Source organism: Anabas testudineus, chromosome 15 (assembly GCF_900324465.2).
Source record: "Anabas testudineus chromosome 15, fAnaTes1.2, whole genome shotgun sequence".
In the NCBI taxonomy this organism is placed as follows: Eukaryota; Metazoa; Chordata; class Actinopteri; order Anabantiformes; family Anabantidae; genus Anabas; species Anabas testudineus.
In genome coordinates, this window is record NC_046624.1 from 14615869 (window position 1) to 14639451 (window position 23583).

At 37.9% G+C, this 23583-nt stretch overlaps 1 protein-coding gene across 1 annotated transcript in view; it reads right to left on the minus strand.

The window, feature by feature from the left end:
* Positions 1 to 23583, minus strand: part of grid1a (glutamate receptor, ionotropic, delta 1a) — a 180933-nt gene that overhangs the window by 74259 nt on the left and 83091 nt on the right. The gene's annotated exons all lie outside the window — the stretch shown is intronic.

Below are 23583 nucleotides of genomic sequence, written 5' to 3' on the forward strand. Positions count from 1 at the left end.
GCAAGAATGCTTGGTAAAGGTAAGAGCCACTTGAGGAGCAGACGAGGTAGCTGTATAACTCCGTGTGGCACAGAGTGAACATAGGAGAATATTCGAGCTGGATACAGAAGGTTAGATGCACAGTGATGCATCCCATGTATCTGCATCAAATATTGCCCCACACATACCCTTTGAGCTTTCTCTCTTTCATGTAAACATGGTTAAACTCTGTAAGCCAGCATAGATTAAAAATGTAAATGCATGTTTGTGGTGTCTGCGTTGGTTCTTAAAGCCCCAACATTTTTATTTACATGTGTATTTTGGTGAAATCGGTTTTAGATGCTCTTAAGATAGGTCAGCGTGTCTGCTGGGACAAATGCCAAATACCTATGAAAGATGAAAATGCCAAATTTGACATTGCTGACATGACTGAGAGGGACAAGATAATCTGTTCTAAGTGGTGGTAAATATTTAGTGGCAGTAGGTAGACGTGAGGCTGCAATGAGCTTGATTGTTAGGCATTAATTTCTTTGCTCTTCAGCTTATCTAACAGTAGATCAATAACCTAAAAGCATGACTAATTCATCCATAATGGCAACATTAAGTGCACACTGATAATAGAGTTAAGATTAATTTATATCACTGGAAAGAAATATTACACAACACATTTGAATCAAATGTTATTTGCAACATAATATTAGACTTCCATTTTAATATAAAAACACAGCCTTCTTGGACAAGGGTTGGTTTGTGTGTGTCTCATTTCCAGAAAACAGATAGTGATCCTAATTTCACACTCACAGGTTTGACACAGGCTCAAAGTAACTGTGCATCAATCAGATAATTATCACAAGATACAAAATTATTTCTAAACCAATATTACTTTCGGAGTTGAAACCACAGTTTATATGTATTCTTCTCATGTTTCCTAGAGCAACAAAACACAGTTTAGATAGTTGACTCCATTTTTCATGTAATGTACTTGCATCCTGTCTTAGGTTACATGATGCAAAACATAGAAATAGGCAATTAGCAGGAATAAGACCTGATGTGAATCCAAATGGAAACTAGTATTAATGAAGAATTCTAAATGTGCATTTAATTTTTATATCTATGTCTGTTGTGAGCTGCATAATCATGTACTAAGGGAGTAATTTTCATGCATGTGACACTGCAAATGCTGCCTTTAAAATTCAAGTCACCATTTCTCACACAGCACGGGTCTTAAAATTTTAGCATGAACAGCTGAGCATCTTGTACAAAAGAGCAATTAAATGTTCTATCGCTGCATTTCATAAGACCACCTAATTATATAGCTCACTTCAATGTCTGCAAAATACAGACCACGTCATCACTGCAGTCCAACACCGTATTTCACCATGCACACCCTTGATATTGAGCATTATAAAAAACATAACAATGGCTGCACATGGACATACCATAAAATATACAAGGGTAAGATATCATGATGTTAAATCACACATGACACCACAGGAGGTGTGAAGGGGGATGTGAAGAATAAGAGTAGTTGTGGGGGAAGAAAAAAAGCAAAAAGGCATTAGTGAAGTGGCAAGAGGTCTGAGACGGAGGGGTGAGGAGGCAGAGAAAAAGAGGGATGATGAGGGAGGTGGGGGTTCTGTGAATGCAGCCATGCTGAGATAGGACTGTTTGTGTGTACGTGTGTGAATATATGATAGAGGGGGTGGACTATTAATATGAAAAATGACGATTTCATCTGCTGACTGCAAGCCCAGGACTACATTAAAGGTACTGTAAATCAGGACTACAGAGGTAACTAAATAACAGTAGCGGGAAAGAAAAAATGTCAGACAGCTGAGGTAGAGGGTTATTTCAGCTGAAGTAGAACAAGAAACTGTTCAGACCGAGAAAGAAGGAGAAGACTGCAGGAGAAGTAGAAGGATTATTTGTAGCTTTTTGCATGAATGCTCAGGAGAGTGCGTCTCCAGAGCAGGAAGTGAGTTACTGTTTTTGTGTGTGAGTGTGTGTGTGTCATAGAAAGAGAGAAGGCCAACATGTGCTTCTTGGCAAATATTCTGTTGTACAACATGAAATGCTAAACCCTGTGCTCAGCAGGAAGTCATGTGATTGACAGTATACAAATCTAGAGCATGATACAATGTCTAAATGTGTCAGTTGGCAACAAACTCAGTATTGCATTGTGCACTGGAAATGGAATCAGTCCCCTGAGAGTTGTTGGCTCCCTGTTGACAAGTTATCTTTTATACAAGCTACTCACTACAAACTTTACAGTGCATGGTGTTGGATTCCAGTTAAAAGCTGTTGCTTGTGCTGCTTTAAACATAAATAAGTTAGAGCTGCATAAATTGGTTAATTAATCTGCACCGTCTCTGAATGGCACAGAACACAGTTGATCTACACTCTGCACTGTCCCTGAATGCAGCACAATGGAGTAGCAGCTGACTCAACAATTTGACACCAGTTTTATCTTCCTAACACAAAGCTCTCGCACAAATGCAGGTGAAAGGTTTTAGAACAAGAAATATCTCACTTCCACTCACTTCTCCTATTGTGTAAACTCTAGGGGCAACATGGAGCTGCGATTTATTTTGAGACTCCACTGCAAAAAGCATAGTGTGTCTCCAACAGGCTGGCAGCAGTTAGGTGGGGAAGCTACGGTTGTGGTCCATCTTATGGTCCGTGTTAAGGTAAGGTTTTGGACGTGGTTCTGGATGAAACCACAACAAGATCATGAATGTGTGAGTAATGCTATTGAACTCTGATTCAGAACCTTTAATACCTAATGGAATCCGTTCAGGGTTTTGTAATCTTAGCTGGACAAAACTTGCAATGAGAATTTAAACATACCATATATAAAACAATAGACCAAATCAACTGGTATATCTCAGCATAATTACTGTACTCAATAGAGACTATATCTTTATTTTGCACCTGCGGTGCTTGTATCTCTAAAACTACTCAAGTACCATATTTTAATTTATTCCACTTGTTCTATCTGCCAGTGTAAGAGTAATGAACACCACTTACATACTAAAAGAACAGTGGTCCATACAAAAACTTATTTTTTTCCTTTTTATGATTCATAGTCCCTCTGTCCCGTCCCTCTGCCACTGTTAGCAGACTGTGGCAAAAGTAAGTCTGTGGCCATTTTGGCTTCCTAATGGACACCCCGGGCCCATTATACAGCAGACAGCCCACTGACAGGGGGTGGGAGGGCTCCACAGTCATTGGCAAGGATAATAATGGTGGAATAATGACTCTTAAATGTTCCCCGTGAAGTGGACAGGGCCATCACTCATTTCCTGCTACTTATCTGACATCTTATGTCAGCATATAACAGCAGTCTTATATATCTTAAAGGAACATATTCCTCTGCCAGGATAATGTATGAAGCACGATTACATCATATAGCCATTGATTTAGAATATTCTATTATGTTGAACTAACTGTAAAAAATATATGTGTATATGGATGGAAAAGTATTAGTCAATGCAAATACTTTAATAAAAGTTACAATCAGAAAATGCAAACAACAACTTTTTCATTTTCTTTGCAGAAATGTATGTACTGAAAGAATCACAAATTTAGTAAATTCATATTTAAACTCATCTAATCAACACTGCGTGTCTTTATAACCCTAATACACTTACCATGACAATTAGGATCCCATATTTACAATCTTGGAGAGTATAAGTAGTATTTTTCATAAATGACACTCATAAATGGAACTGTTACGAAGGAAATTTGCTAAGCCTGAAAAACAAAAGCAGTATTTTTCAGCAGAAGCCATCACCTACTCAGAGCAGTTCAGTTATGTGTGGATTGAATAGGGAAAGGGAAAATGATTATCAAGACACCAGGATGAAGAAGCCATTGCAATTTCTTGCCACATGAAAACAGGATGTCATTTGTGTCTTGCCCTCATTTTACCAACGTAATGTGAAGGGATGAGACAAACCACCACACCACTGTTGTGGTGAATATTGCATAAATTGGGGTTGTCTCACTGATTTCACAGTCTAAATAAGATGGTCTCATTTAGCTTGCTCTGACTCAGAACCCAGTCCTGGGATTTAAAGGAGAGACTCACTACTGAGATAAATGCTGTGATGTCAACACCACTCTACCCTGCAGTCACAATGGTGTAACTCTGATCTAATTGAGACAGCTTGTATTACATGATTCAAAATGAAAAGTCTGTTTTGTACTAATCAGGGGGCATTTTAAAGCCAGTTAAAAATAGAGCTCTTTAGTTCATAATTTCAGAATGAGAACCCACTTAATCCTAAATATGAAATCATAGCATGAGAATGATGTCAGCTAAAAGATGCAGATTTCACTATATAATAATTTTACATCAGCTGAACATCTGGTTATAGTCTTTCCGCGAGAAAACTGTCGCAACTTGAATATAAAATGCAGAAGCATGGAATCTGAGCTGGAGCCAAGTAAAAAAAAAAAAACCTTGTCTACTGTACCATACATGTACACACATGCTTCAATGAACCAACACTTGATCATGTTTCTGTTTTTAGCACAAATAACTCATTACAAACACGGAGCGCTGAGAATAAGTTACCTTTTAAATTAGTCATTGATGGTTCTTTCATATTCAGCAAAGAAACGCTGGCACTTAAGAATGGTACCATTCTTAAATGCTTTAGCTCGTGGAAGATTCATAAGATCTTAAATCATCCATATCACAATCAGTTAAGAGGAGACCGGCTCTTAAGTCAGCTCATTATGAATGGGCCCTTCCACTCTACGTTTGGCAGCTTCCCATGACATAATGGCACTTTACCACACGGAAAAGATAAATAAGTGAGATCAGTTTAACATGGCAGCTGGCCTGCAGCTTAATTTAACAATTAAGTGTGCAGTAATATTGCACCTCTAGCACTGTTGACTTTGGCACCTGATTTTGATTTATGTTTTTGTCTTACTTTTGTAAGAACTTAGTTCTTGACTATGACTAAAACTTGACAACAAAAACGAAATACTAAATTTCTGCATCCCTCGCCAACATCGCTGCCTGGATGAGAGAGAGGCATCTTCAGAAAGATTAAACCCTACCTTTGGGAATATACAACCCAACTCATTGTGCAGACTATGGTCAGACAGGGTTACCAGTATGCACCATCAAACCCCTCCAGATGATCCAAACTCCATCGGCATGTCTCATTTTTGATCAGCCACAAACGACACGTTACACTACTTTTCAGATCTCTGGACTGGTTTCCTGTAGCTGCCCACATCAGGTTCAAAGTTCTGACCGTGGCCGACAAAGTGGTCGACTCAAGGGAACTCTCTCCAGATGCAAACATAAATTCATATTACATCCGTCCATCAGTAACATTTACTAATTTCTCATTAACAGTTTTAAAGGAAAGGGCGTTTTGTAAAAAAAGTCAGGCTATTTTTACATAGATGAAAATTGACAGGGAGTGATGTAAAAGCTGATTCACACATTTTGACAAAAATTTTGTTTATTAGTTATCCTGAGTTAATACCAGACATCACTTTGAGAGTTGGTATCAACCCTAAACAGATTATGTCTTTCAGAGCAGATACAAGATACAGATAACACAGTTTATTTCTTAAAATTAGATCTAGAAGAAGATGATTTAGATGGGAGGGATCTCAGTGTGTTAATTTAGTTTATAAACTCTGCAACGTCAGATGACAGAGACAGATTTTTTTTACTGATCACAAGCTACAGTTTGTAATTTCACAGATGCTACAGGTCGTACATTACATTGTTTTTATTTATTTCCATTTATCCGCGTTTGACATTGTTTAGCCTTTATTTGTTAAGAAAAAAAAGAATAGTTCTTAACATTTTAGATTTAGTCTCATTGTGGAAATTTGCCTGTCAACAAATTTATTTTGTCCTAGTTTTTGATGACAAGAATAAACGGATATCTCACTGAATTCCAGTGCTTTAAGCCTTTCACTCACTCAGTATTGTGTTGCTTTATTGTTTTGGGAAGATAAACATCTTTGTCCCTTTCCTCATGCCTGCACTCCTGCTGACAGACTAAGATAAGGGTACATATTATCCCTGTCAATACTATTGATGCTTAGACTGCCCATGTCATCTGAACTGTGATGGAGTATTTTACTGCAGTAAATTATACCCTCCAGGCAACTGACAGGTAGAATGGTAGAACCAGACTTAATACAGTAGTTACTGTTTATATATAGAGAGTGGATACAATAACAACACATGCACAGTGCTGTAAAAACCCAATGCATTATCCCTGCAATAGATATTACCTTTTTGTTCACTGAATGTTCAACTCCTGTTGTGTCTACAAGGGTGGCCAGGAACACCTCACAATAGAATCCTATTCAAAGCTTCACCACCTCAACCCGTAGAAATTGGTTCAACTGGTACCCTCTCTTACAGTCTCAACACAAATGTAACCCTATAAAATTCACATAGTTTGCTTTCATGGCAGGTGATTTACATTGAAAGGACACTAGAGGGGTGTCCTTTCTGTATTTTAATTATGGCAATGCAAATAAGCCGTTGACATTTCTATTCTTGTTAAGCCCCTTATGAGTTTCTAATGGCTGAAATGGCTCCACCAACTTGTAAATAATTCACTGTGATTGTGGCAGAGTTGCAGTAAAAAAGTGTGAGGCCGTCTTTATTGTTGTTTAAAACCATGCTGCACTAAATCCTCTTATTTTTATCAGGCACATTATCTTAACGTGAGACTTCACCTTCACAACAAGTTTTAAAAGTAGGGCCTCTTGCCACATAATGTTGTCATTGTGTGTCTATTACAAAACCCATTACATACATTTATAATGTTATCTGATGATGCATACACTGGCCTTATAAGCTCAAACCAGAGCAAAACCACTGCCAATGTTTGTGAAATCTAATAAATCAACCCACAAAATAACTATGTATAATAAAACTTTAAGACTTGTGTTTGTGTTTTTGTTCTAAGACTGTTGTGTTACTGCTGTTGCATGGCGTTTACTGCTACAGACAGTCAATGCAATCAATAAAGAAAAAAAGAAAACAATTACTAAAAAATACAAAGATGTAGTTTTTACTATATCAACATGGTTTTTGGATGACTATGTGGACCTTGATGGTCTGTACTGTAGTGAGTACATGTGTCCCTATGTTAAACATATGTTTAAGATATGAATCTCATTATTTCTCACACTGGGCGTGACAGAAGATGATGACTGTGCTATTTCTTTGACTGCTAGTACCTGAGGGATGCAACAGTAAAAGACCTGTAGTCAAAATCTCTGCAGCCTGGAGGAAGGGCTTGACCTAATGCAATGAAATCTACTCCATATACACGGAGTAAACAAAACCAGAAAAAGGAAAAACTAACAAAAAAACAAAAGAAAACATTGTTACTCTGGGTAAGCACACTGAGGCTGAGCTTTGGGTGAGCTTCATACAATGAAGCAGACATGGGTGGGGAGTCTCAGTCTCTCATGTCACTCTGTAACTGCACATATAGAAAAAGCATTTAAATTGATCTCCACCACTCTGTTATCTCTTTCAGTGTGGTTTAAACTTTATGTCTCGTCCACTTAGCACAACCACTGATCCTCCAAGGACTAATATGTCCAGTCTAATGTGCATAATATAGTCCTTTGAATATGCACTGATGTGTGTGTTTGTTTTTTCTGTTTTTTGTACATGGTTGATTAGCCTTCTTGAAATTAGCATGCAACAGTGCTTGTTGTTGGGACAAGGTGCTCCACAGACAGTACAGTGCTGAATGTTGAAACAGGCAACGAGGGAGCCTAGTTTTTGTATGGCAAACACGCCTTTGGCTGAGGTGATGATTGATTTGGATGGTGTTATCAAGAAAGATTGGTTAGTATTGTCAAAGGATAATCATGAGTCATTCACCACTGGGACAGAGACAGGCTGGGTGTTTGCTTGTCTGGTGGAATTAAGAAACATCTCACGGTCTCCCTTGGTAATGTGTCATTTGCCCTGATATCATCTTTTTTTTTTGTTCCTTTTTGTAGTTGTCTGGTCTCTCTTTCGCCCTGTCTACACATCTCACTCTGTCATTTCATCTCACCCTGCAGGTTAGACTTATAACAACTCAACCTGGTCTTTCTCAGCATATCTGCACCTCAAGCAATATTCAATATTCTTGATTATTGTTATTATTCCATTCTACAGTTTATATGTTGAGGTTTAATTAGCGCAACTTTTTCTCAGATTCTGTAGCAAACACATTTTTTCCAATCAGAAAGTGTCTTATTTTCCTCTGTGCTAGTTTTAAGTGTTCTTCCACAAGTCCACATCAACACATTTTTTGAACAATAACATCATATAAAAGTCCTCTCAGCTGGACTTGAGCTCTCTTCACCAGTGTGAAACTGCTCTGCTTTGTTGTACCACCATCCACCCCAACCTCCTCTGGCAAACCTTTATGGTCTAAATAGTTGGTGGCCATGTAACATTTACTGCAGTCACTAGACGTTAAATGGTAAAACACATGTTAATTGTTTTATTGTTGCTGTTACAACCTACAACATCATATTTCACAAGAGAGCAGTCTCTATGCATAACATGCAGATTCAAAGTGACTACATGATGCAGAAACATATTTTGTTATGGTATCAACAACTCAAACAGCACAGAGAAAATATTCATGAAGGCATGACAGCAAAATTCCTGACCGGTAAAGAGTCAGCCTCTCAGAAAACAAAACACAATTACACGTTTGCAAGTGCCACTCCATATGACACGTTCTCACAGAGACAAAGAGAAATCAGTGACTCCACAATAGTCTACTTGGCAATCAACATAGTGCACATGTACACCTTTAACAAGGTGGGATTTCAGAAAATTATCCACCTCCTAGACAAAAGGGAACAACATCTTTGTGCGTTTTAGTTCAGAAATACACATTTCAAAATGATCAATAATGAGTGCATTTACCTTGATAACAAAACAAACTCATGATAACATTTATTATTATTATTATTATCCGGAAATCTTGTAGACCTTTAAAAATGACTAAACTAAACAAAAACAACTACAATATATGCAATACCAAATACAACAATGTGCATCATTCACTTCACTGTGGAGGAATAGTCTCCTAGCATAGCACATGATGCTGCATTCACTATTAAAATTGGATATTGGATAACTGGAGGCTAGCATTGGAAATTAGTCTTTGAACACAGTAGCATCTACAGTATGTTGGCAATAATACTACAAACACTGACCAGTTCCACTGATGCACAGCCACCTGTTCCCACAGCTTGAACAAAGCCAGACATGTGTTCATATGCAAGTCTCATGGCAGATATGTGTTTGCAGAGTAACTCATCCAGTTCACAAGGAGCAAAATGGGTTAGTGGCATGTCTTGTGATGTTAGCCATAAGTCATGTTTATGTCATGTTAGTCATAAACATTGGATCAATTATACAATCATACAATGATTTCTGGCATTTAGCATCTAAACACATGGAATCTGAAATGAAACATGAGTGAAGTCAAGGCCTTCAGCTTGGATTGAAGTGGTCAGAGGAAATGTGTCATTAACTGTTTAGATATTAGTCATTTTCATATACACGACCAAATACTGAGTTTCCTGCTTACCTGCCTTTATTACAACTGCATGTAATAGTAGTATTCACATCTTTAAATTAGAGTGATGGTGTGGGCAAAAGTAAACTGCAGTGACACAGGTTGACTATTTAACTTGTCCTCTAATATATGAACTGTTTTTCCTCTTTGGGGGTTTAGCTTGTAGAAGTCATTTTGAAATGATTTAAGGAAATAGTGTACGGACCAATGTATTAATACAAAGGATACCCAGTTTCTCTCTTCTCACTGGAACAGTGAAGTAGACTTAAATTAATGTGTATTCCCCTCCTGTTGTCCGCAGTGTTTTCAATTCAGAGAAGCTGAATTTCCCAGGCAACAAGAGGTTGTACAAGAAATCAAAAGCTGCAGCAGTTTTACTATGCATTTGCTATTCACAGTGCATGCTAAAAAGGAATGGCTCTCCCTAGGTTGTCAATCACTGGTTCTCATTTTAAACACGAAATCTATGTTTTGTTATAGTATAGTACAAATAATTTCATGTTTATCTTCTGTAACATAATAGGACATTATAAAACACTAAGACTAATAATATGTAGTTTTCATTTTGTAAAAGCTTTTGGAGATAAAAGGCTGTGTTACTTTTACTTTTACTTTTATCTTACACATATTAAGTTGTCCCATTAAATTGCTTTCAAGAATCACATCAATGACTCCAATAACTCCTATAAGTCCTAATAACTAACCACAACTCTGATTAAAGATCAAAAATGTATCGTTCTGCAACAATTTTTGTGCCACATAAAGCTGATGGTTCTTTCTTATGAAAAATTAGAACTAACTTTTTGCAAACAATCTGCTCCCTCTTTAACATTAGCAGTGTCCTGTTGAAAAAGAAATTACCTCATTATCCTTGGAAAGCTGGGCACATAGGAGCAGCATGCGTGACAAGCCAAGCCTTTGGATGTGCCAAGCTGAAAATGTCAACATACTACCTTGAGAGTGCACATTAGACTCAGGCGGTAATGGCTGTCACAAGACAGATCCCCATTATCAAGTCCATTAAAACACCGCACTCCTTCCCAATGAAAAAACACCCAACAAGCAGCAGGATTTTAAAGTTCGAAATGAGCATCTGTAGATAAATGCCAAGGTGACACACTGTGCATCTTGCTGCCAACACCACACATTCCTGAGTTCATTAAATCTCTACTGGGGGAGACATCTGCCAAAACACACTGTACCTTTGTACTGTATATGATGTATATTACAGGCATTTACGAATGACTACATACAAACAAGTGAATTGCAGGCTTCAGCTAGTGGCAGAAATAGACCTACACAGCAAAGGGGAGCAAAAAGGGTAATTGTGTGGCTCAGTCATCTGGTCAACATATACACAAACTCTGATCAAGCAGTAGCTGGTACATAGGTGTGGTTTTGGTCAGATTGCACAACATAAACATGTTTTCAATAAGAATCATTGTCAACAGTGAATGCCAATCAGTCTCTGATCACCAAGCAAAAGCCTAAAGTTGATTACAGAATATTGTATTAAAGACATTAAAACTAAGCAGTCAATTAAAGTTATGCAACAAATGTAACAGTACATTATCTTACAGAAAACAAAGTCAAAACCAGTAACACATAAAAAAAAGTACTTGCTTGTGAAGTACATGCCCTTTACTTGTGGAAAATAGCGAGTGAACTTAGTGCTAACTGCACACCTTATACTGCAACATATGCTATGCTGCAGTGCAGTCATGGTAAAGGTGCATCACCATTGAGGTTGGGTGTAACACTGTGTTGCCTGCATTTCACAAAAGTCAGAATAAATGTCAAAGACCTACCAGTTAATTTTCATTTTACTGATGCCATGATGAAATTAGCACGTGGCAAAAAACTGCTACATGAAATTAATAAACAATATTACCTTCACTTATACCCCAATCAACTGTTTTATTCCAGAGGTTTGTATTGTCTCAAATCCTAAATAGCAAATCACTATTCATTTCTTGAATTAGGATCCAATTTCCTAATCTTCAGTCCTCCTTTGTTCTGTGCTACAGTTTATTTTTTATTAATTTCCCCTTTGAGAGATGTAGTGCATAGAGAAACAACAAAAAGCGGAAGAGAGGTTTCTCATGCATGAAATGAAATAGGTTTGCCAAAGGTAAAAGCCTGCATACACTCCAGTCACTTATTGCATTTTACTACTCGGTGTTAGATGGACTTTGTATTTGTCATCTTCCACTTTTCATGGGTTTATAGAATGTGGATGCTTCCTGGCAAACACTTCACAACCATTTGCCTAGTAATAGGTCTATGATGTCAGCCATATTGGTATTTTTGTAGTCATGTGCACAGTGACTGGAAAAAGTAGCAACCATGTAAACAGAATAACACAGCTCAAAGTCATAGTACTATTTTAAATACCATCACAAGTGAAATTGTTTCATGTTTTACCTCTTACATTGTGGAAATGGTTATAATAACATACACGCATGTATAGTATACGTGCAACATGAACTTGTTCACAGAAGAAATTATGTGAGAGAAAATGTTTTTCCAGCAGATGTGATTAAATCTAATTACATCTCTTCACTAAATCACAATACATCGATAGGTGGCATGATTTTTGAGATAATTTTCTTTCCCAGCTGTTCTTTAATTCCTACTAATTCATACGGTCCATCATCACATGCCCTACACAAGAAGTCCACTGACAGATGACTTTACAAGCGCTATGATTTTAATACCCATCACACCATTCAATGGCATGAATGAAGCACATCAATCTTGTTAGATTCATGCTACAACAAAATTTATTTTCATAGGGATCTCTGTGTTTTCTTCTGTGTGTGATTCCAGGTACTGTCCGAAGAAACACAATGCTGCATACAGTATTTTTTAGTGTGTCACTTCAATGTGTGGTATGGAAGTCACACAGGCTAGACCATCTGCTGTAGAGCCAGAGGTAAATGTGAGAAGACAGGGAATCTAGAGGAAATATGATTTAGTTTATGTAGTCGCTAAGTAAGCTGTCATCCCCCATAATGCATGAAGAGAGCTGGCAAAAGTAGGTCTATTACCATGTTGATAACATCAATTTGAAATGTCAGTATGAAGCAAGCTAATACCCAGTCTTGCAAGGCTGCTCTCTTCACCTCAGCCACAGGATTCCTGCATTGATTAAAATCACAAACCAGTTATTCTTCCATGCACATTCTGTGCCACTACCTCCTACAGTAATTAGATTTACTTAACATCCCTTGGATGTTACTGCTGCCACCAGACAAAGTGTTGTGTTTAATTGCAGATATGCTACACAGGTGTTTCTGATGGGTTTTACCTTATTAGACAATCTGTCAGATTCAGAATTAACTGTGTGGGAGATTTAACACTTTCAACATATAGTCAGGCTTAAACGTCTTAATTAAGCCTCTATAATCCACAGTGATAGTTGATTTCTGCAAATCTATTAAAAACCCAAAACTGAAATCTCTCTCTTTCTACTTCTTTTGCCATGGTGCTCCAGATTGGAGTCAAGTGCATCATTTATACTTTAATTTTCCTAGAGATGTGTGTAGAATTTGATTTGAGGCCACTTGTGGCAAATTTAATTCACTGGACCCAGCTTTGAAAAACGCACACGTGTACAGTCCCACAATTCATATTGCTTGTTGGGACAAAAGCTAAGCCAGGAAGTCCAATGAACCAGAGTGGGTCAAGTTATTGAGAACTTAAGACGTTCTCTGCAGAAAGGGAAACCATATTAGAAAGATGAAGATCTCTGCTGTACTCCATCAACCAGGCTTTGGTAGAACAACTAAATGGAAGCCATTTTGAGTAAACGTATGTAACAAGTAGCAAACTCCAAGCAGGCTGTGATTGTATATTACAAAGAAATGTTTACTCTTTTTTTTTTTTTGGGTTATGTATATTTTCATGTTTTGCGGCACTACTGAGCATCCTCCAAAGTTCTAATGTACTGTAATTAAACGTATGCAGTGATGTTTGATGGACTGTTTTTCCTGGATGGTTGTTTGATTACAGTATGTTCTCATGCACTTAACTTTGCATAGGCTGTAGTATTTGGTGCAGGGACATACCTGGTCTTCTTTCTAATGTGCTTAAAGCTGTACATTCTGTAAAAATTGGCTGTGAGATGTTCTTTTCTCTCTGACTGTAATGTATAGTGTTATATAGCCACTGAATTTTCTTTAACAGATGAGATGGAAGACTTGAACTCTTAAAATAAACTGAATTACCATTTGCTCACAACCTTATAAATGTTTATTTCGCTGATTAAGAGACAATAATCCAGAGACAGTATTTAAATGCCACAGTAAATCTTCTTGTTTAGGTAAAGGTAAAGGTAAAGGTAGTGACAGCAACTAATCCCTGATTTGATGTTATGTTAACTGTTCAGCATTAGCATTAGGATGAAATCATTAAATAAATCTGTTGATGACTAAAGCTGAACACAACTGATTTCCATTGTACATTTGTTTTGTAATCGGCGCACACTGCAGTGGATAAATGTACTATTGCTAAATGTTAATATATAATAATGTATGTACTAGTTATGTTTATAATTACGAGCATCTTATTGGCACAATGTAAGAAAACTGTCCTTTATTTAGTATGAGACACAGGTGGCTTTGTGCTGAATCCCTCTTCTGTACAGTGCTCCACTGATCACTGATCTGTATGACCCAGCAGACCTTAGCTGCCATCTGCTTAAGGACTCCTGCTGTCTTGTCTCAGTCTCTCAGATCTTAAAATGTTCCACGTGTTATGTTTTTCAACCCCAATCCTTTACTCTCTCAGCCGCATTCCCACCTTTCTTCTCTCTGGTGCGTATTCCTCTTCCTCATTTATTCTCGTTACAATTTGATCTCTCTACAGCTGCATGTATTTGCAAAGCTTCAATAGCTTCTACCCACAATGTATTACAGCAGATAAATCATTGCTCATTAGCTCTGCAAACATGCTTGCCTTAGAAAGGACGTAAAACCTCTCACAGCTAAATGCTATCCATGGATACATCTGCTATCCCTCATATAGGGTTTCTATCACCTGCCAACACAGCAGTATCATTACAATGTTCAAGGTCTAACTGAGAATTAATCAAGGTCTCTAGTCAGCCTCATGCCTCTCTGCTTGCATATAATTAAATGTATGCAGACAGAACTAGAGAAATCTAAACTCAACATAGGTAGAAGCAGAGCCCTAGACATAGAAGAGCTGCGACAGAGAGTGGGCAAAAAAGACAATGGGTGATATGATTCATGTAGCTTCGAATAGTTCCAAGAGGGTCACTGAGGTCCATTGAGAAAAGTAGGACTTAGTAACAACAACAACCATATTAAAATAGAACCAAATCACTATCCGTAACATTACAAACGTATCATTTTTTTACCACCAGCCAACCTTCAGCATATCCATTCAAACTGTATTTGACTGGTACAATATGCACATGTGCTTTCATAGAGAATAAACTTTTATTTTTAGATTACAATAAATGTTTTGTAGAAAGGATGTAAAGATTATCTGCATACCCATGTTAACTTTTTTTTGAGTTTACAAGCCTATATTTCAGCCATGTGCTGCTACTTGGCCGATGCCAACCACTTGCTCTACTGAGAATCTTCCACAGTTTATTTACAGACCTTCATACAAAGTCTCCCGCCTACTTAAACCTTTGATATAGGGAGTAAATGCATAGTTTGTCACACAGTAACTTCAAACCAACCGATGCTATACTGTACAGCATATATGTCAGGTGATCTAATTACTGAATGCTCAGCATACTTGCGTACAAATCTTGACATCGTAGTTCATTCTGCTTTGGCAGAATATTACCAGTGCAAACATTATAGAATAATATACATGTATTGCACCTGAAATAGGAATAGTATATTGACATTTCTCATGTTCTCAGCGACTCCGTTTCAAAGTAGAAAAACAATACATGGTGGCAGAGCGACGTAGCCAGGGGCCTGATGACACACTGAGCAGGATCTGTGCTCTATCTGCAGCATTAATGGATGGAAATGACTAGACCATGCCTGTCAGCAGTCTCGCCCAAATTGCCCACTTCCATCCAGAGCCCTTCTTACTGAGCACCTGTTGGTGTACCTCTCAACCATGACTGATAAGTGAAAATTAAAGCTTCCCTTGAGGGAGGGACAGCTTTCTTATACCTCCTCTACAGGCCATCTGTTTTAAAGGATAAAGAGAAAACGACAGTTCTGAAGTTATTATAAACATCTGTTCTTGAAATGTTGCAGAAAAAATGTAGTGATTTACAACCAAATTAAATCTATAGTGCCCAACCGGGCCAATCATTTGAAATTAAAATTTCATTTTCAATTTACTTCTAAAGCTAATAAAAAGGTAAATTCTATATTTTACATTACTGGATTATATTAGTAAAAAAACAAACTATTAGGTTATTTTTTTTAATGGAAAGACAACATTTGTAGAAAGCATAGTGTCTGTGTTTCACTGATTTTTTTTCTACACTGTATCTGCTCATATTGCATCTTTTCCTGGAGGCTTTCTGACAATAACATTTACAATTATTCCAAAGTCTCTCTCTCATCTCATGCTGCAAGTTTCATTTTACATCTTCTTAACTCACGTCACCTGCCTGTTCCAGTGGTTGCTCTAGGCTAAGAATCAGATGTTTTGTTATATGCCAGTGCAATAAAAAAAAGGCAAATCAAAGTATATATAATAATACTTTTGATTTGTTCTATCATACTCCATGCACAACTGTTCTTCTTTTAATAGCACACCTGCTGCATCTATCAGGCTCATATCTGTTTCATTCACTGCTACTTCGGTTCATTCACTATCAGTGAAGAGATCAGGCGTTTAATGTGTGCAGAACTTGGCGCTCTTATCCTGTCGAGTCCCCTGGGTCTATTTGTTAGCTGTCAGTGACTATCTACCTTCATCCCTGCCCCATTGTGTTTGCTGGCTCATGTTGCTAGGAACTGGATCTGTCAAATGGCCGTCCCCATAGGGTAATAGCAGAGAGCTGCATTTTGTTAAATCGATCCTGGGAGACATATAAAGAAAGAACAAGAATAAGAGAGTAGGGATGGGAGGGAGAGCAATAAGACCACACAAGGAAGCTAGTTAAAGGGTGATGCTGGGGAGCAAGCAGACAGGTTTGGGCTGACAGACCACAGAGATAAAAAAACAAGATGATGGATAGTGGAAATGAGACTGAAGTAGCAAGGGAGATCTTCTTACACAACAACAGGCTGGCAGGTGAAAGAAAACAAAATGAAGAATGTGGAAAGAGATGGAAAATGCTGCAGAAAAAAACAAGTAGTGTTGCTTTTCTGAGCAAAGCAGCGGCTGTGCCAACAGCAGCAGCTGTCCTATAAATAAGCTGTATGTGTGATTTGCGTTTGACCAGCCACTGACACCTTCTCAACATGCTAACAATGGAAGGATGACATACTTGTTTGTGTACTACACACACAGCTTTTTATGGTTGTGAGGACAAAACTTGCCAGGCTATTCACGACTCAGCTTAGGGTTGTGCATGTAATTATGACACGTAAGGTTAGAGGCTAGGGATTGTGTTGTGTCAATGAGTGGGCTCACAACAAGGTGTGTGTATGCATGTGTGTGTAAGAGAGGGTCAAAAAGGTGAGATAAACCAAGGTGAAAAAAAAGAGCCTGGAGAGGAAAGAGTGGGATGAAAAAAAAAAACTGTAAAGGAAAGGCAAATGAAAGGAGGCATAAAAGACCTGTGAGTGAAATCAGATCCATTTCAGCAGCAGGTGAACTGGATGGCTGTCTGCAACAGGGGCGATACATCCTCATTAGGAACCCCTCTTCCTGCCCCAAACATTCAGTACATCAGCAGAACTGCACATAAACACACAAAATGTTGGGAGGGAGTCAAATGTACAATGGCAATAAAAGTGCATGGGAGTGGGCAAATAAATCTAAAAATAACAATGTCAGCCAGAACGTGGTGAAACTGAAATAGTACGCAGGTGTCACCTCTTCAAATTCTTGTCCAACCCTGTCTAGAGAAAAATAGCATGCCAGGAAAAAAAAAAAAAAGAGAGAATAGGGGAAAGTCCTGTAGTCAAGGGCAGACTCCTCTATCAGTCACACACTCATGAAATCATCTCAAGAGGTAGAGAAGGGAAAGAATTAAGTCTTAAACTGTGGAAATGTCCAGACTTTCATTCTTTCATTTTATGTAAGGTAAAACAAACTGTCAAGGTTCTACAGTATTTGCATAGAAAAATGATTTTCCACCATAAACATTATCCTCTCATTGCTCTTAAACTCATTCTCACACCCATGTACACACACACACACACACACACACACACACACACACACACACACACACACGGTAGAAGCATTGTTTAGTCTGACAGCAGGTTGGTGGTTACTCGAGTGATGGAAGACAGACCGGCGACCTGACAAGGACAGACAGCAACATCTCTCTCTGCCCTTCCCTCTAGCCCCGAAGGCATTGATAAGAGCAGACATTTTAATTTGCTAGGTCAAAACAAATGCCTCATGACTGTGCTGGCAGGCCCAGGAAAACCTAATGGGCACTTGAGTACCACAGTTGAAGAAGTAGTGTAGACACTCATTCATAGAACATCAATCTGCAGGAGGTTCTTATTGTCATCATTTTCTGAAGGATCCTCTGCAAAAGAAATTTAATGAACTAAAAAAGAGAATGATCGGTATAATTATATATTCAGTGTAATGTAGTATGCACCACATACAGGGCCCTGATGTATTAGACTGGACATAGATTAAAAAATATGGGAATAATGTCACATTTTGGAAAATACATGTATTTGCTTTGCTAAGATTAGATGAGAAGAGCAATCATTCACATCTGTAAATGGAATATGAGATTTTTACAGATCACAGAATATCATGAAGACTATCTGCAAAAATGCAAGTTGTTGGATGGACACAGGTTTGCTTACACGCCATCACAACCCATCCCTAGATGCATTCCACGACTGTACTAGTACAATAACCTGTTCATATTTACATACATACATATTTTTTTGGTGAGAATATGATAGAGAAGTGCCGATTTAAGTTAATGGATAAATGGCGGTGTTGTACTACGCTAATTTATACCGTAAGGTAATCCTCATGTCTGTATGTGCAAAAAAGAACACTTCATGTAAATACAAACCTCTCATCCATGGGTTAATGTTCCCTTTATGTACTGGAAATGTCCTTGAATAGTGCCAAAGCAGCAACTGTATCATTAAAGCCAGTCATTACACACCACTAGAAATTGATGTTCATCATGGGCACAGTAACATGCTCATCACAGATCCTAAATGATCCTTTGATATTTTAAAATTCTCTATTACTGGAGTGACCAGATATAAACCATATTCACTCAGTCTGGAATAAGAAAAACATAGTAATCACACTACAGCAAGTGTCATCGTAAAGCTGCTTACTCACTCAGTAACAGCACCAACTATTTAAACCTGATATACTGAAAATATTCAAATGGTAAGTAAAATGCCACCTAAGACACCTCCTTGATGTTATTCTTTTATAAACGGTACACTGAGTCACACTTAGCCTTGCTGAATATCATCTGTTCCCTAGTGTATCTGAATAATCTCTTACACAAAACACCTACAAAGTCATTTTCTTACTGTGTTCCTGCTCAGAATGAGCAATGTTTCTTGTGTAAGGGATTCCAACAGTTGAAATGCTCACTCTGTAATGGCCTGTCTAATAGCAGTTATGTTTAGACACATTTTACACAAAGCTTTAGCCTCATCACAGTGGATACCATGAAATGTATCATGTATAACAACATTATCAAGCACTTCGTAGTCTGCGTCTTATGCAGGAATCAATTAAAACTTTTAGTTGGCAAATGGAAATGCTTAATGCAAACATACATAGATGAGCTTTGTGTTTAATCATGTGCCTTGCAACAAAAACAACTGACAACTGTAATGCTACATTGTCTTCTTGGTGATAAGCTTAGTTATTTCTTTATGCATCCAGTAATCTAGAGCACACAGCAGATTTTCACATCGAGCTCTCAGCAGGATCCACTCTCACTATTCCAAATAAAAATATTTCTGTACACAGTAATTTGGATTCGGGGGTTATTGCACTCTTGTTTCGACATACTTTACAGCATGAACAGACTCAAAAGCTGCATCACAGTGTACAAGATAACAGAAAAGGCAGCAGGTAAAGTAAGTCAGCCCAGAAAAGCAGATCTTGTGCTCCCATGTGGGTTTAAATGCAATGGCAAAGGCAATATTTAATGAGGAAGCAAATCTGCAGCAGCAAACAGAATCAATGAGGTGCTGTTAACAAGAAAGACAAAACGCCACAGGGTAAACATAGGTTTTGTTTGCAGGAAATCTGACTCACAAAGCGTTTTTACACTGAACAACTATTTTTTTATATTACACTTACAGACGTGAAACTGATTTTATAGCATTTGGGCAAAAAAAAAAAAAAAAGTTTCTTTCTTTATAGAGTAGCTTTGATCGCCTGCCTTAAGGTACACTTTTAACAAAGTCTTGATATCACAAACACACAAAAGAAAAAAGCCAGGAGCATCATACAGTCATTTTATAAAGAACATATGAAACTAAATAAAGTTCAAAAAGGAGTAAAAGTAAATCTGACTGGCACTTTCACATCACTTAAGTACCACATGAACATCAAGTCATCTGCAGGTAGAGATCTAGATTTATTTCGAGTTGACGTAAATATGTGGTTGGAGTAAAGTAGGGCAGCAAGACACGCTCGTGTTGATTCAGAGGTATTAAGGAGTCAATTTGGAGCATTCTTTGATGCCTGCCCTGGTTGGTGAGATTCTTCCGTAATGAGCAAGTTCAAGGTTTTTTCGTTCTCTCATCAGCAAGCTTTAAAAACCTCGCTTGGCTCAGGCTGACAACACATAGAGGTGAAGAGAAAGGTAAGTTCTCAGTGTGTCGTTTTCAGAAATAAAAAGCAGGGAGACGGGAGAAAAAGAATCTAAGCCTTTCTTGCCAAGAAATTAAAACTGTGAAATCAAGAACTGATAACAACCAAACACGGAGCTGCATCAAATGATCAGTGTAGATAAAATTTAGAAATGCACAAAGATAAAGTACTGAAGAGAATATTTTCTCTTAATCTTTGCATTTTCCTTCAATCTTAAACCTCTAGGTACCAATTTCTTGGAAATGACAGATATTAGCAAACTGGATTGCTATGATAAATTTAAATAAAAGTAAAATGAGGAAAAAACATGGTCTGAACCACTTTAATTATTTTACAAATGGCTCCCAGTTTCACTGTCAGAGTTTAATGAGGGTGAGCATTAAACCCTCAAAAACTGGCAACCATTGATCTCTGTCCAGCAGACATAACTCAGTAGCGCTAAGAACATCCTAATCATTTTCAAATTCAATAACTGGTCTAATTCAAGTGGTTTCAAATGACAAGGAGTTATTGACAGAGCTGCTGACTGTGAATGCCCCATTTTGGTATTTTCTTTCAGTAAGTGGTATCAGCCTAAGAAGAACTAAATCTACACTGCCAGATTCCACTGTGTCTCACTTTGGCTAAGGGGACATACATCAAACTAAGGAGTTCCATTTTTGCTTTGTTTGCTTGTTTGAGCACTCCAGTGTGCACAACATGCTTGCCTACATGCTGTGTGCACTTGTGTGCTCTGAGCAAATGCCTTTTTGTTTCCTACACAGCATGCAAATTCAATACCTGAGCCCTCACTTCATCCCTTCAGTATACAGTAAAAGATAAGGATTTCGATTTTCCAGTGTAATGGATGATCTTGTAGATGAACAGATTAGACTTGACAATAAACTAACTTTTCAGTAATTGTCTGTGTTAACATTTTGTGGAGTTTTAGTTGAAAAGCCACAATCCTGCAAAGTGACAGTTCAGAATACTAAGTCAAAGCCAAAGACAGTTCACTTTCAGCCTGATGGATTGTCAGAAACAACACCCACACCACAGTATTTCAGTCAGTGGTCACAGGATTGGACTGACAGATGGAAGAACGGGTTGTTAAAATAAACCCATGTTCAGGCACCAGGTTCAACCTTGTTCAAAAGAGCCTATATTGGCATTGGTATCCATTCCTGCTAATTTACATGACTGAATTCGAAGCCATTGGAGCAACACATGTTCACATACAGTACATTTGTTTTTCCAAATATGTGAATACTGAAATAATTACTAGTTTAATCTGCTACAGCTAACATTAATTCAGAACCACTCTATCTATTCTGATGAAAAAACATGAGTTCTAGAGGCCAAGAAGGGTGATATGTATAGGTGAAGAGTAGAATTACAGGGATGTGTCTAGGATTTTTTTTTATTATTTATTTGTTGGAGGAATTTAGTGAGCACTTTCTAGCTCAGCCATGTTCTGATACCATCTCAATTTTTGTGATCAATGAAGTTACAAGGTTACATTAGAGCATTAGTAATTTTGCTGCGATTAAATTTAACAGCATGTTTATTTTTCCCATGTGCACAATTTAACATAATCCATATATTTTAATTACACCTCAACTACGTTATTTAATGAAGCTAAATTACATTTGTCTACAAGTATAATAAGTGTTGCCAACATTCTTTCACACATGGTAAGGATAATGGTCAAAAACTATGTGGAAAAAAACAAAATAATAATAACAGAACATTTCCTCCAAACCCCATAACTCAGACATCACCTAAGCACTCTGAAAAACAAAGAAAAACTCCTGCACAGTGAGGAAAAGCCCACTGCTTAAAGAAAAAAAAAACAGACAAATGCTATTGTTTTTGGTTTGTAAAGATTTTCTTCTAATCATTAAGTAGATATTTATGTATAATGTGATTATATATTGCTATTGCTTCACTGGGGAGAGTGCAGGAAAGACCCACAGTGACTTCCACTGAAAGGATTCCCTGGCTTACTTCAGTACTCAGTGTGGAGACATGTTTGGCAAAGACATCTATAAGCACACACATACTCCAAAACACATGAACACACAAAATGCTCATCGTCCAGGAGTTGGGGAGAAGAATGAGCCAGATATTGGCACTGACCACAGGCCTCGTTAACAATGCCAAAACAAAATGCTGCACTAATCCCAATTAGGCCTCTGTAATGAGGGGAGCCTGCACACAAGGAGGAAGTGCCAGGCTGCACCCCCGAAACTCAATTACACAGCTATCCAGGCAAGGGAAGCTGTGACAGAGTCGAGTAATGTGTGTATGTTAATTTGTATGAATGTGTGTATGTGTGCAAGTTAGATATAACTAAAGAAACAGCGATGGACACAGGGTAAAGAAGCAAAGGAACCGTGTGGGTGCAGAAAAAGGCTCTAACTCCAAAAGAACACACACAGAGCAAGGCTTAATTCAAAGTCAGCATTCTTTAAAGGAGCCAAACATTCACACATCAAGTATCCATGCAGCTGCAGGCAGAAATAACCAACAAGTGAGGACAAACATTGTTACTGAGCTGGCACATGAGGTTATCCATGAGGATCAGCTGCGGGTCGGGCAGACCAAAAAAAAACTTCTTAGTCAAAGTGCACAAAAGTAACAACAGTTAAATACGATATGAAAATATTCTACGGCACGTCATTTTGCAGGAGAAGAAGAAGCACCCGCTCGCATCACTTCATAACAACAGGTGTGACTCAGCAATGTGGAGTGTTGATTACACACAAGTACAGCATAGTGATGTGTCTAATCCTCTGAAGATGCTGCTCTGACTGACATATGCATTATACACTTGGAAATTAGATCAGAACCTGCTCTAATTGAACTACTACACTCTGCGTTCTCTTGTTGAGTTGAGTTAATTAAACATTAGACTAGATAAAATGTTACAGAAGCTGAAATGAACATGGCTGTGTCCACAATTTGGCAATGTGGATTTAAAAGACCATTGGCATTTTCTTCCTGACCCAATCAGTTATTTCTGCATGTAGAAAGATGTGGAAAGAAAAAGTTGTGAAAGTCATTTACACATTCA